We start from the raw sequence: 13,805 nt of genomic DNA, 5'->3' as shown, positions 1-13,805 counted from the left end.
GGAACCTCACAGAAAGCTGGAATAGATAAGTAGACTTCTCTGTATTAGGAGATTTTACCACTTTATAAATAATGAACATTTTTAACCATTCGATTTCTATTCCTACTCCAAACTCTCTTTTAACATCAAGTAGCCATCTTGTAAGTATCACAGAAAATAATTTTACTGTCATTTAGGCTGATTTCACTAGAACTTCTTAAAATATGATCTTAAAATATGATAGCAAATATTTTGGACCACTATTGCAGTATTAACTTTTGATGTTAGTGTGGATAGCAATCTTCCAAATGATAATTTCATCCAAAACTGCATGAAGTACTGAAAGAGGAATAGGAAATTTCTCTGTCTCATGTCCAAATTGAAATAAAAGTTCTAACATCACCCTTCAAAAGGGGACACTTTCCCTCATTCTGTCTTCATGTTGACAGTTTCAGACCTACCTGCCCGATTATGCAAGGTATCAAACTTGAAACAATCATCTAGAGTGCAGTTACTACTACCATGTCCTCTTTTTATTTAACTCCATCTGAAAACTCTTTACAAAAAAGCTTAAAAAGGCTACCTATGAAGTAGACCATCATATCTACATCGTAATACCCAATCTTAAAGTCAGGTATTTTACCAGCATAAAACTCTAATCTCACATAGGCTGTATGCTCTGAAAAGGTGAGAGCATTTACAAACATTCAGAGCCCCTCAGTACAGAAGAAGGCTTAAGAGACACATATATCCCTTTTGTAGATTTCTTTATTTAATAGTGGCACTATCTCACTAGAGGTAGCCACGCTACAACTCCATGAGGAATAATCTTAAAGGACTGCAAATCAAACACCTCCAAAACCTTAGTAAATCTCTGAATTCCTGAAAGCATATTCAAAAAGGATCTCATTTTGTTAGCAAACATATTGAGTTTTCCAGTCAGGGCAGTTTGAAAGAACTCGATCAGTACCAAAATGATCACATACTGGATTTTCATTTGGGATCATGACCAACCCCTCAGCTTCCAATATACATCTCAATATGATCAATACAGAAAAACAAGAAGGGATTGCTGCTTGGGGTATATTCTGCTGAAGCACAAGTCAAGCCTACAGTGCTTCATAAATTTTTTTTACATATTTCATCAATATATTCACCTAGGCTCCCGTGACTAGACTGTGACCAAAACGTTACAACCCTATGAGCTGTTAGAACAAGTCCACTAAACCTTCTCTGTCATGAATTCCCCCATTCCTCATTAATTATTTTTCCAAAGAAATAACAAGACAGACAGAAATTAGAGGTCAATCATCATCATTGTCATAACAGCCACCTCTTCCTTCCATAAGGTCTTCAAAATATCTTTGTCAAAGTCTATTCTACTTTGGCATGGTGTTATTATGGAGTGAAACTAAGAGATTCTATTCTTTAAAAAAAACCCCAAGAGCTTTTTGAAGTTAGTAAAATTCTGGAATAACTCCCATACCAAGTCCTTCCGTGTTTTCTAGCCTTATATATTTTGCTTTTTAAAGAGAGAAAAAAGAGACAGAATAATTACTACACCCTCTGCAGAGGAAAAAAATTTCATTTTTAATCAGTCTCCTCTTCAGTAGTGACTCATCACATTCTTGAGCCTGTGCAAAATGTTTGTTATGTATTTGAAATCTGGAAAAGGCAGGCTTAAAACTCTTTTAAGTTATATATCAGAAAGTTTATTGTATTCTTTGAATCAGTTAAGAACTCAGCAATAAGAGGGCAGAGCCTATTTAGGCATATAAGCTGAAAAATCGGATCTCTCAAAGATGCTTTAGCTGCTACATCAAGCCTTGCAAGATGCAAAGTGAATTAATTCTGGAAGCCCCAATAAGCCATTCTAACTGAACCCCTTCCCAGAGCAGAGATGCCCGAATGTTTCTGCAGCGGGGGGTGTACCCTCCACTTCAGTACTTTCCCAGGCTTCAATCAGACACCTCCGAAGGTGCAACCTCCTGAAGACAAAGACCGTTACTTTGGCTTATTCTGCCACCACAACGTAGTGAAGAACTGGACGTGGCAAACGCCGCCCTGTGTAAGGTAACGCCGCCCTGGGCTCCGGCAGGGAGCCGTTCGCGGCCGCAAGCGAAACTCCGAAGGAGCGATGAAGGCGCGGCGCCCGCCGCTACGGGACGAAGGCCCTGCACATCCTCCGCGGCGGCGGAGGCCACAGGCACAGCGCCACCACGGCTCCCGCCTCCCTCCCACGCCGGCCCGGGGCCCAGCCAGCAGCACCCGCCGAGCCGCTCCCTCGCTTGGAGGACGATAAAGCACAACTTCAGGGCACCTGTCCCGCACTAGGAGCGCCTGGCACCGAGCCCGGCAGCCCTGCGCCCGCCGCCCTGAGCGGGAGGCGGCAACGGCGTGGCTCCCCCCCGCCGCCTCCCCTCCGTGCGGACGCCAAGCGGCACCGAGCCGGGCCGGCCGAGGACCTGTTGCGCCCCCCCACCCCCCGAGCCCGCCGCCGGCAACACAGCTGGCTGGCGGCCGAGCCCCGCCTCCCGGTACTCACGGCTCCGGCTGGGCGCCCGCCACCGCCGGCCGGGAGGCGGGGGGCAGGCCGCCAGCTGCCGCCGCCGCCGCGTCCTGCCCGGAGTCCCTTAGCCCGTTTCCCTGGCAACGGCGGCAGCGCGCGGCCAGGGCCGAGCGCGCGGGACTAACCGGCGGCGGCAGCGGGGGAGGGGGCGGCGGGCGAGCCGCGGGGGCGCGTGGCTCCCTCGGCGGGTCCGGCCGAGGCCGTTCCCGATTCTCGCCGGGGGAAGCAGGAAGGAGAGGCCCTCCGCCGGCTGCCCAAGGCGGGCGGTGGGCGAGGGGGTGTGAGAGGCGCGGCCGGGAGCTGCCGCCGGAGGGCGGTGGGGGTGAGGGGTGGCGGGGGGTCGCTCACCCCAGCCTCGCACCTCTCTTACTTCTTGCGGGGGCTAAATAAGCCGCGGGGGTGCCAGGCTGCCCGCACGCTCTCCGTCTTTCTTTCCGTCCAGGGAAGACACTATTTAAAGATCGCCTTCTATCCCCCGGGGAAACTCGGAACAAGCTCCGTGCCCCGCACCTGCCAGACCGGTGTTCCCCAACTTGGGGTGCTTGCATGGCCAGTGCTGTGAAATCACCCCGCTTCTGCAGGTTTCCAGTTAAAACTTTGCTGCTGAGGTTGATTGTGCAACGAAAATTTATACTGGTTGACAGCGCTCCAAGGTCCAAAATTTGGGAACTAGGATCTTGAAGAATAAAGCCAATCCTTGCCTGTTTAATTCTTTCCTATATAAATTATTAGCTACTAACCAACCTGGTCCAGACCAGTCCCCACGGTTGCTGCCAGTCCTGGTTATTACAATCCACTCCTAGAAATTTTTGCAGAACGGTGTAATGATGTGAAAAGCCATTTCACTCAAATTTAAGTAGAGACTGGGACTCATAGAGGGCTCAAATGGGACTTAATTAAATCGGTTTCTCTCATGACAAGTATATGCTCAGCCTTCTATACTTTTCTCTTATTTCAAAGGTAGGAGGTTAAAATTAAATTAGAGAAATAGGCAAAGGGTGCCTCGCTGATATTTACTCTTAGACTGCCCTTTGTTCTCTCTTTTGACACCTTGTACCATATCAGGAAAAAAAAGTCAGAGAAATTTAGGAGACAATCCAAAAATCACTTTCCCCTGCATTCTGTGTCCTTCTCATCACTTTTTTGTGTTTTTACGTGCATTCTAGTATGTTTAACTTCAGCCTATATGTTTTTAATGAGAAAAAAAAAAGAGGGGTGATGAAGTGTTTACCTTACCCCACCTTACTTCCTCAATATCATCTTAGTGAAGAAAAGATGTAAGTAGTTTTTATTTTAGTAAAACTGGGCCAGGTAAAACCAACGTGCCTTTGCCTCAAAGGAGGCTAATGGCATCCTGGGCTGCATTAAGAGGAATGTTGCCAGCAGGTCGAGGGTGGTGATCCTTCCCCTCTACTCAGCACTGGTGAGGCCACACCTGGAGCACTGGGTCCAGTTCTGGGCTGCCCCGTACAAGAAAGACATGGGCATACTGGAGAGAGGGCCATAAAGATGATGAAGGGACTGGAGCATCTCTCACCTGACGAAAGCCTGAGACAGCTGGGACCGTTCAGCCTGGAGAAGACAAGGCTCAGGGGGGATCTCATCAATGTGTATAAATACTTGAAGAGAGGGTGCAAAGAGGATGGAGCCAGGCTCTTGTCAGTGGTGCCCAGTGACAGGACCAGAGGCAATGGCCACAAACCAAAACACAGGAGGTTCCCTCTGAACATCAGGAAATAATTCTGTACTGTGAGTGTGACAGAGCACTGGCACAGGTTGCCCATGGAGGCTGTAGAGTCTCCATCCTTGGAGATATTCAAAAGCTGTTTGGAAACAGTCTTGGGCAAATGCCTCTAGGTTGAGCAGGTTGGACCAGATGACCTCCAGAGGTGCCTTCCAACCTCAACCATTTTGTGATTCTGTGATTCATGCAATGAGGGGAATTAATAGCATTGGCACTCTGTGGAATTCAAAACTACCCTTATCTCTCTAATGATGTTGCATTGAAATAGGCATCTCAAAATAAATACCCTTTTACAGAGAACAAAAAAATACCCTTCGGTACTCAGGAAAGCTGTGGGGCAGCAGTTATCAGGAGAAGAAATATCATGTTCCTAGATATTTTATAGGCTTTGAAATCACAGTTTTAACCCTGAGATAATTATCTTTACCAAGACTGAAGAAAGGAGATAGGTAAAGGTGATAGATACTGCATTTTTACTTTTCCAGGCTAAATCCACGGCTTCAGATCCCCAAGCTGTTGCATGTATTTCTCATATTTTGATTTATCTCTACTTATTTGGCAATACATAGTTTCTGCCCTCTTCTAAGCTTTTCCAAGGAAAAAGGAAACCACTCTTGAAGCAATAAAAGGAGCTCTTTTGAGTCACGAATGTATGACAAGTTTCACCATTACTGTGTTTGATCTTGTGGAGTAGTTATTATTGATCTTGGTAACTATTGTGAAACAAAGTCTAATCTTTTGGTTGCTATCATAAGAGTACTGTGGTCATCCTTAGTTGTAGATTTCTTAAACAAATTAAGAAAAAAATCATTTAGCTAGCTGCTAGCTAATCTGACACATTTGAAAAATTTAGATGCTGTTAGTAAAAACTAGATTTACCCAAAAGTTGAGTGTCTTTGTAGTTAGCTGCATAATTTATTCATAAATGGGAATAAAGCTTCAAGAATGTATTAACATATTCATTAATCTCACAGAAAGCATTGTCTAGTGCCTTTTTTTTCTTAGAATAGCATGAAGATTCTTCTTACAGTTAAACGCTTTAAAAGTTAGGATTTAAAAGTTGCTCAAAAGAAGCTGGACTAAGTACATAATGTTTTACTCATGTATAGGTATATTAAGAAACATTTTTAAGTTTTACAATTATGGAATTATAGGCATATATAAGACGGGCAAAAAACCACGGAGATCGTCAACTGCTAGTTAGTGCAATACCAACCAAGTATTTCCAGTGAACATCTCTTTACACCTGTCTTATAACCTTTCATGCTCATTGAAGTCTAATTAGGACCTTAACAGAACAAGAAAAATCCTGAAGATGTACTATATGTCACTGTTTTGTGAATTTTTCACAGATTTAACTTATAATCCAGAGAATGTAACAAGACACAATAGAGGATATTGCAAAAAGGCACCACACTCTAAAATATGGATTATTTTACTCTTCTGTAGGCTTCTTCCACTGTCCAAAACTGCTAATATTTTTTTCTCTGTTATTGTCAGTAAAACATATGCTAGATCAATCCATAAAGGTAGGGCAGATGGTATGCATGGTGTGTGTTGCAGAATGGGAAAATTTGAAAATGTGGGACCAAGTGTGCCATTTTTTCCAGCCTACATACACTGCACCAGGGCGTACGGAAGCTGTAAGACGCCAAGCTCTTAGCACTGAATGCTGAATTGTGATACTGAAGTTCAGGGTCCACTTCTTTAATCGTCCCTTCTGCAACGTAAGTGAAAAATTTGTACACATATGACAAAAAAATTAAAAAAGCAAACACAGCATTATATATCTTCTCCACTAATGGAGAAGATGAAAGAACAAATATCGGAGATATGTTAAGCCACATCAGAAGAGGTACCAGGCCAGCATCTATAGCACTATTTCTACACCAAACTGGTAACCAGGAACTTAACCCAATGCTTTCACTTAGAACGAGGTGCCTAAAATCATCTACAACTCAAAACGTCAGCACCGGAGTTTACACTGAACAACCTCCCTTCTCCTGTGCTACCTCTCTGGGCTGCATCTCAAGAAATGGAATGGAGTTGCCCAGTGTGATTTGTGTAAGTGGCTGAAACTGCCTTGAACCAAAATGTTGGTAACATAAACCAGCTTTTATTCCCTTCTTTTTTCCTTCCTTTTCATACTTCATCAGTAATAAATTGTTAGATGTCCAAGTAGTGCCTTTAATTACATATGTGCGAAGTATAACTGACTATAGCTTAACACAAATTTTGGCAATGTGTAAGCAGCAAGATAGTCCTACTCACCCTGCAATGCTAACAGGAATATATAAAGCTGACCTCCGCCCCCAATTGCTCGTTATATGCATTACAAATGTATCAGCAGATTCAAGTAGAAAATTTACTTGTTTAGCAGCGCACCATTTTCATTAAGTACATTTTCAGAACAAAACCAGACCCTGAGGTTGCCTTTTAAAGAGGTTTTACATTTTCAGCCTTTATGCAAAATTTTAATAACACAGTATTGTCCTGTGTGGGAAAATAGAATCTGTGTCCCAGATTCACTTCATAATGTCTGCTTTCTACAAACCAAGTAGTGCAAAATTAATTATATTTAGCATAATGAGTTGCCCATTCTGCAACTTTGAGAAACTCCTATTGTGATGGAGGAAAGTTTAAGTTCTTCCTGTATCACACTTATAGGTCATCGTGTGATACATCGGGTGGGAGAAAATGAAGTGTACTGCACGATATACTACTGCTGCCCCATCCCCAGTTTTTGCAATTACATTTCAGGGCAAGGTATGAATAACACCCCAAAGCAGCTGTCTCATTGGCAAGAGCACTTAACAGCAAGAGTGTTTTATAAAAGTTCGTGGAAGGACACAACGAAGATTTTTTGAGGGATGTTTTATTGGATCTTATAGACTATTCTATGAAATGTATTTGTCAATTTTATAATGATGTGCTGTAATTATTCAAATTACATTAATAACTGAAAAAGACTAGTCAAATGCAATCAAAACAAGCCACTTCAAATCATTACTCTAGCAATGGAGAAGAGCTTCGTACGAAAACTGGAGGGAGAGGGTTTTCCGCCAAATTATAAGTCTCACATTTTTTATTATGATCTCAAAAATGCTCTATTTAGCCCTGCTTAAGCATGGGGGTTGGACCAGATGACCTCCAGAGGTCCCTTCCAACCTCAACTATTCTGTGATTCTGTGTGAAATTATGAAGTATTTGAGTCAGATTTGGTGAGGCATAGTTTTAATCCCTCATGGGATTGAAAATGCGAGTTAGAGCTCCTCCAGGTAGAAAGAAACACTAGATATGGTTTTCTTGCATGTGGGTTGGCTGCTTCATTACTGGGTTACTGAATAGAAGCCGTTTGGTGTATGTGGATGTCTATGCTTTGCTTTTCTTTCAAGTGCCTGAAAATAAAAATTGTGTTACAGAACAAACAGTATGTTTAATTTAGCATAAAACTTTTTTTTTTCCCCTAGTGTGAAAAGCCACAAATTTGTTTTTTTATGACTCATTCCCACCACATATATTTTTCACTTTGGCTGAGAAGGCAAATATTCAATTATTCATGCAACTCTCTTTAGAACAGACTGCAGCTATGACAATGCTGGAAAGCCAAATATTATGCTTAGAAATGGTGTCTTGGCTGCCTAAACTAATACCCTTGCACATGACAGTTATTATGGCCTCTCACAAAACTGTAACATTTCGTGTGCTGAAATGCACGTTCTGTGATCAACAGAAACTTTTTTACAGCGTTAGCTTGTCTATGTATATAAATGCCATCTCTGTTGCATTCTCTAACTGTAACAGGAATTCTGCATGATACTCATATACCTCTTTCTATCTAACCAATTTTTGTTGATTCCTGTAAGCCTAAAAGAAACTGTCACTAGAGGAACAAAGTTTCTCACTTCAGTCGAGTTAGTTCGTATTGAACAACTGATAAAGATCCTATCTCGTATCAAAATACATGGTACAGGGAGACAGACATTGTCTTCCGACCATTATGAAGTGGGAGATGCAAATTCTTGTGACAGAGTTGTTAATAACTCAGAAGCTGCTGCCGTGAATTTAAATAGAAAAGTTCCTCACTCAGATCAAAGCAGGAAAACAAGATGAGGCATGTGAAGATAATGCACACAAACACATGCTACAGGCATAATATACACAAAGTAATTTAAAACAGACAGTAGCAACCAAAGCATTAATAATAGATATGGAAATGCATCACTGTGTGGAAGGACATAATACTGTTTGTAAAACTATGGTTGCCTTTATATTGATTTAAAGGTAAGTTATGGACTGGAAAATTCTGAACCTAAGACTTAAAAATGGTATAAAAATCAATTTTAGGAAAATAAGCAAAAACAAACATTGATTTAAACCAGCTGAGGACTTGGATCTTGGTTTATTCCCAAGAAATACATCTGTATATAAGAAATATTAAAATATGGATCTGTGTTTCTACATAATCCAGAAATATGTACGTTACTACATGATTGTCAGCACTCCTATCTAGAAATTACCCATTAGCAAAACCACTACCAGTTGCTATTCCATTGATTCAGTGTCATTACTTCCCTTTTTAAAATTCTTACTTTGCAACAATGTAGTATCATGAATCTTTATCCAAAAAGGCATACAAAGCCCACCGAGGACAAAGACAAACCTTCCACAGGCTTTAGTTGAGACTAATGTGTGAATTAATGTATACACACCTCCACACATAAAAAAACCACATATCATTTAAACAAACTTTTAACCTGGAAGACTATTACAATTAATGCGGAAAAACATACGTATTCTTTCCATTTTTTTTCCCTAAGATCCCTTCCTTACCTAAGCACTCCTGTGAGATGATACTGAACCAGGACAGGCTCCTGAATATATCTTAGATTGCTACTACATTTATACACAATACAATAACAACAGCAGCAGAAAGCAGTGGTGTAAACTTGAGATGCTTCTTCAATTTTTTTTTTAATAGAATTTACAATAATCTTAACAATGAGAAAAACAGCCAATGTAAATACCTTCCAAAGTGTACTCCTGGCAACAAAAAGTGTTTAACAACTTGGAAGCTCTCTAAAAGCTGAAGTCTTGCCAATAATTTCATCTTATCTCTCATTTATGGCAAGTGATAATATTTTTAATTATTTATTATATAGCTTAAATGAAACTTCAGGAAAACACTTAAAGATAGATAAAAAGAATAATTTTCATAACATTCTTCAGGTTTTTCAGACTGCAACTGATATACTCAAATACACATCTCCCCTATCTGAACTGTCATTCAAAACCTGTGTCACAGAAGGTCTAAGGTCTTAAAATTGCATAGTTTTGATTGGCTTTCAAGAAGAAAGCAGATTAAACATCTTACACTTCAGTGACTTGTGAGAAAGCAATTGTGTTTTCTAACTGTCAGCATGTTTCCTAGATAATGCAAAGACTTAAATCATGCGTACTGACAATAGCCCAGGTACTCACACCAGTGATGCTCTTATGCCCTTAATTATACTTTATAGTTTGAACTCTTATTAAAATAGCCCTCATAGGAAAAGTTTGAAGGAATTCAATAATGAAAGAGATTTTTTTCTGAATTTCAGAAATCTCTACAATGAATGTAATGAATTTTTAATCTAGTGGACATTTTATATAAGTCTAAAATGCATGTCATCTGATAACGTTTGTTTTAGAGAAAGTGGCATTCTTATTTCACATCATTATCGCCATGGATATTACTGAACAATAAAATTATGTTTTTCTATTTGCAGTATATTTTCATAGTACAGTATCTGGTGAGAGCGCAAAACTGAATAATATATATGTAACAGATTTTGAAAAAGCATTCTGAAGGTTTTCGTTACATTGTGGAGAAACACAGCAGCAGAATTTTCTTTGATTTATTTTGACCTACTTTGCTGGAGCACAAGTCAGAACCCAGAAGCATGCTGAAGATTCAGTCTACAGGAAGCACAGCAGAGTCTTGGGAAGAGGTGCTTGGTTGATGAAGGAGTTACGTGAAATAAAATGTGAAAGTAGATGCATCTGGAATCTGAATTTTTTATTTCAAATAAAATGAAATGGCATTCTAAATCAGAAGCTACAAATGCAGTGTTCATATTTCCAGCAACATGGTATTTAAAAATATGTATCAAATTGAAACCTTTTCCTTTAATAAAGTCAATTATTTCCTGTTGATGTTGTAGACCTCCTTTGCTTCGACACCGAGATGATATTTTCAAAACCCAAAAATATTTCATTCCAAATTTATCTTTTCATTTCTTTGAATAGCTCTTCTGTAATGACTTCACAGTCTACGAAACAAAATCTACACAAAGTAATGCTCTGTTGGTTATGTGAGCATTCAGAAAGAAATACATCACCTATCACATTTCATTTGTGGATCTCCCAATTTATTAGTAATATTTGTTCTGCAGTTTGTTTCTAAAAAAGGCTAGTGTTCCCATAATAACATTGTCCCTGGTAATTTTTAGAGATGTTATATATATGGAAATAATCTAAAACATTCACTGGTACAGGAAGCTTATATATTAATATATTTGATGCACGGAGCACAGATATATTTCTGTACTGCCTGTATTTCTGTTACATTTAAATAATGAAGATTCTCCCAAATCAGAGAGTCTCTTCCATGGCTTTCTACAAGAAAAATTTCTGACCAGAGAGAAAAAGGAAATATAAACAATTCCTACCATATAAAAATCACGTTAAATAATTACAGTAAAATTAGTCAAAATTCCCTATTCTGCCACTCTGGATTTAATAACAGTTCTGCTTACCAAATAGTATGTAATTATGACAGTAGTCTACCTCTGATTCTTTTATATATGTTTTCTCTGGGCTGAGTTTTTGATCAACATTCAGAGACTGATTATTCTTTTAATTCTGTGAATAACCAGCTAACTGTGACAAGATACATTTTAGCAATAGTAAAGGTTTTTAAAAGTTCTAATAGAATTGGGATATTCTTGTTAATCACTGAAAGTAATCCAGTGTTCATTTATGATGAAAGAAAATGAGTAGCACACAAAAACAATTAAAAATGCCAATCTTTATCTGCATCTGATCTGCATTTTTTATGGTACCATTATGAAATAGTAACTTCATAATTAATACTTAATTTTCATGAGGAATTAATTTAAATAAATTATCAATGGTCTCCTGAATAAAATTGTCAATTTAAACAAAAGGGAGTTTGTTAATTAAGTTTATGACTCTAATAAACCCAATAGTGATATTTTAATTATATTTTCAGTTACTCAGTTCAGAGAACATGACAAATCTGTTACTTTCTAATGAAATTTCTAAAACGAGCTGTTTTCACAAAGTGAATAGCCATGTCACTTCTGATGGAACTCTGCTTTTAGATGATAATGAATCACAACATGCATGTAGGTTTATAAAAAGTTACATGCGTTGACAAGCATTAGTTGTGCTTTTTACTTGTTAATATTGCTGCTCTCACAAATTCTAAGGCTCATGGAATGATAGCCATGAGCTATGTACTACAGAAGCATGAATTTCAACAAGATGTGTAAAATCAACATTCCCAGGTTATATAGTGGGGGTTGGAAAAAAAACTGACTTCATGAAGTTCCCACCGATTTTCTTCCCTTGAGTCTAATTCCCCATTTTTAAATTTGCATTAACGTCAGTTGAAAGTTCTCTGTGTTGTTCTTTGAAATATTTTCTCTCTTTCAACATGAATGACACTTTTTTAAGATTAAAACACTTGTAAAATACAATCATAAGAAGAATTATTAAAAACACTAAAGAGGAAATAAGTTTATACCTTTGTGTAGTTCTTTTAACTGAGAAAATGAAAATCTGAGAAAATTATGATAAGTAAGGCTAGATGTTTGTATAAAGTTTGGCTAAGCTATTGAAGAATTATTTCCATATATGTACAATGCTGCCTACCACCCACTTCCTGAAATAAAGCACTTCATATATGTATTATCTGAATTCTTTAGAGGCTTAAACAGATTTAGATAATGATTCAGTACAAATTACCATTCGTGGTCTCATGGACTAAGAATAAAGGGTAGAATTGCAGAATTCCTTCATTACTAACCAAATGTCTACTGTAAAGGTCTCATGGAGAAAGTGAGCTCCGAACAGCTGTGTTATGTTTTTAATGTATTTGTCTGGAACGAATTGTCTGTCTTTAAATATATTCAGTCTGTACAATATACATGAATTACAACAACATTGTCAAGACGTATTGGAGGAGGACAAATCAGAAATGTAGGGAATAGACATATCCCAAATATGGTCATAATTATTCCATAAATTACTAGAAGGCATGTCAACAGCACTATGAATAGTATTGACTTTCATTCCTGAGTTACAAAAACGTAATACATTATCTGAATTATTTATTTGGAAGAAGAACATATCAGTTTCCAAATAAAATGTCAGGGAACTATTTGAAGTATAAATATCATAGATGCATAAATGCAAACTGTACTGCATCTCAACGTTTTTACATTTTTAATCAACCAATTATGGAACACATTGAGACTGTTAAAATATGGAAGAAATATACCATGTGGATTATTGAACTCTGGAAAGCTATTGAAATCTGGCCTTTAGGAAAAAAGGTCAAACCTATAAGTTCCAGATGGAATAATATTCTGAAAGCTGAAATCCCCAAATGTAGAAGATAGAACACTACTGCCAATGTTCAAAGGATACTAAGAATTTGAATTTTAAAAGAATAACAATCTGGAAAAAATGGAAAAATGGCAGCTAAAAGAGTCAAGACATCACATTTTACATGTAATTTTTTTTATGCCTCCCTTTTTGATCACAAAAAATTATTTAATCTGGCGAGTGTCCTCTTACCTTTTCCCTCTCACTGCTGATGAAAAAAACCCACCTCTTTGCGTAGTAAAAGTGCATATATTTATTTGGGGACAAAGCAAACAGCATGAGCAGTGTTGTGTACCTCTCCCTGGAATCACATAAAAATAACGTAGACCTATTCATTACCTCTAGACTTTGAAATCAGCTTGTGTGGTTTCCACATTGGAAAGCAGAGGTATAGGAGTTATATAAGTAAAGCAAACCATGTTGGCTCCACAGTTTCTGGTAATGAAAGTATAACTAAATCTATGGCTGAATTTCTCTTCAGTATCTCATATTGTAACCAGTAAAGAGTAACTTTTTGAAGAGTAATTTTCTTCAAGTTAAACCTGATCAACTTCACCTGAATGTAAACCTTTTGACTATATTTAATAATGTTTGGTTTAGTGGTTTTCAGTCACAAAATTGCAACAGCTGAGAAGATCTAAGTTTAAGGGGCCCTTTGAAACTGAACAGAGGTATGACAATTTACCTCACTGTTCTGAGAGTCTTGAACTCCTCAGAAAATGGAATTATTAGAAAAGAAAAAATCCAGCCATACAATTAATATTTGTTATTTAAAAACAGAGAGAGGAAGAGAATTCTCCTTAGAAAGGATATACAGCCACTAGTACAATAATTTATTCT

This window comes from Calonectris borealis, chromosome 2, assembly GCF_964195595.1.
Source record: "Calonectris borealis chromosome 2, bCalBor7.hap1.2, whole genome shotgun sequence".
Taxonomy (NCBI): Eukaryota; Metazoa; Chordata; class Aves; order Procellariiformes; family Procellariidae; genus Calonectris; species Calonectris borealis.
This window is presented reverse-complemented; position numbering follows the sequence as displayed.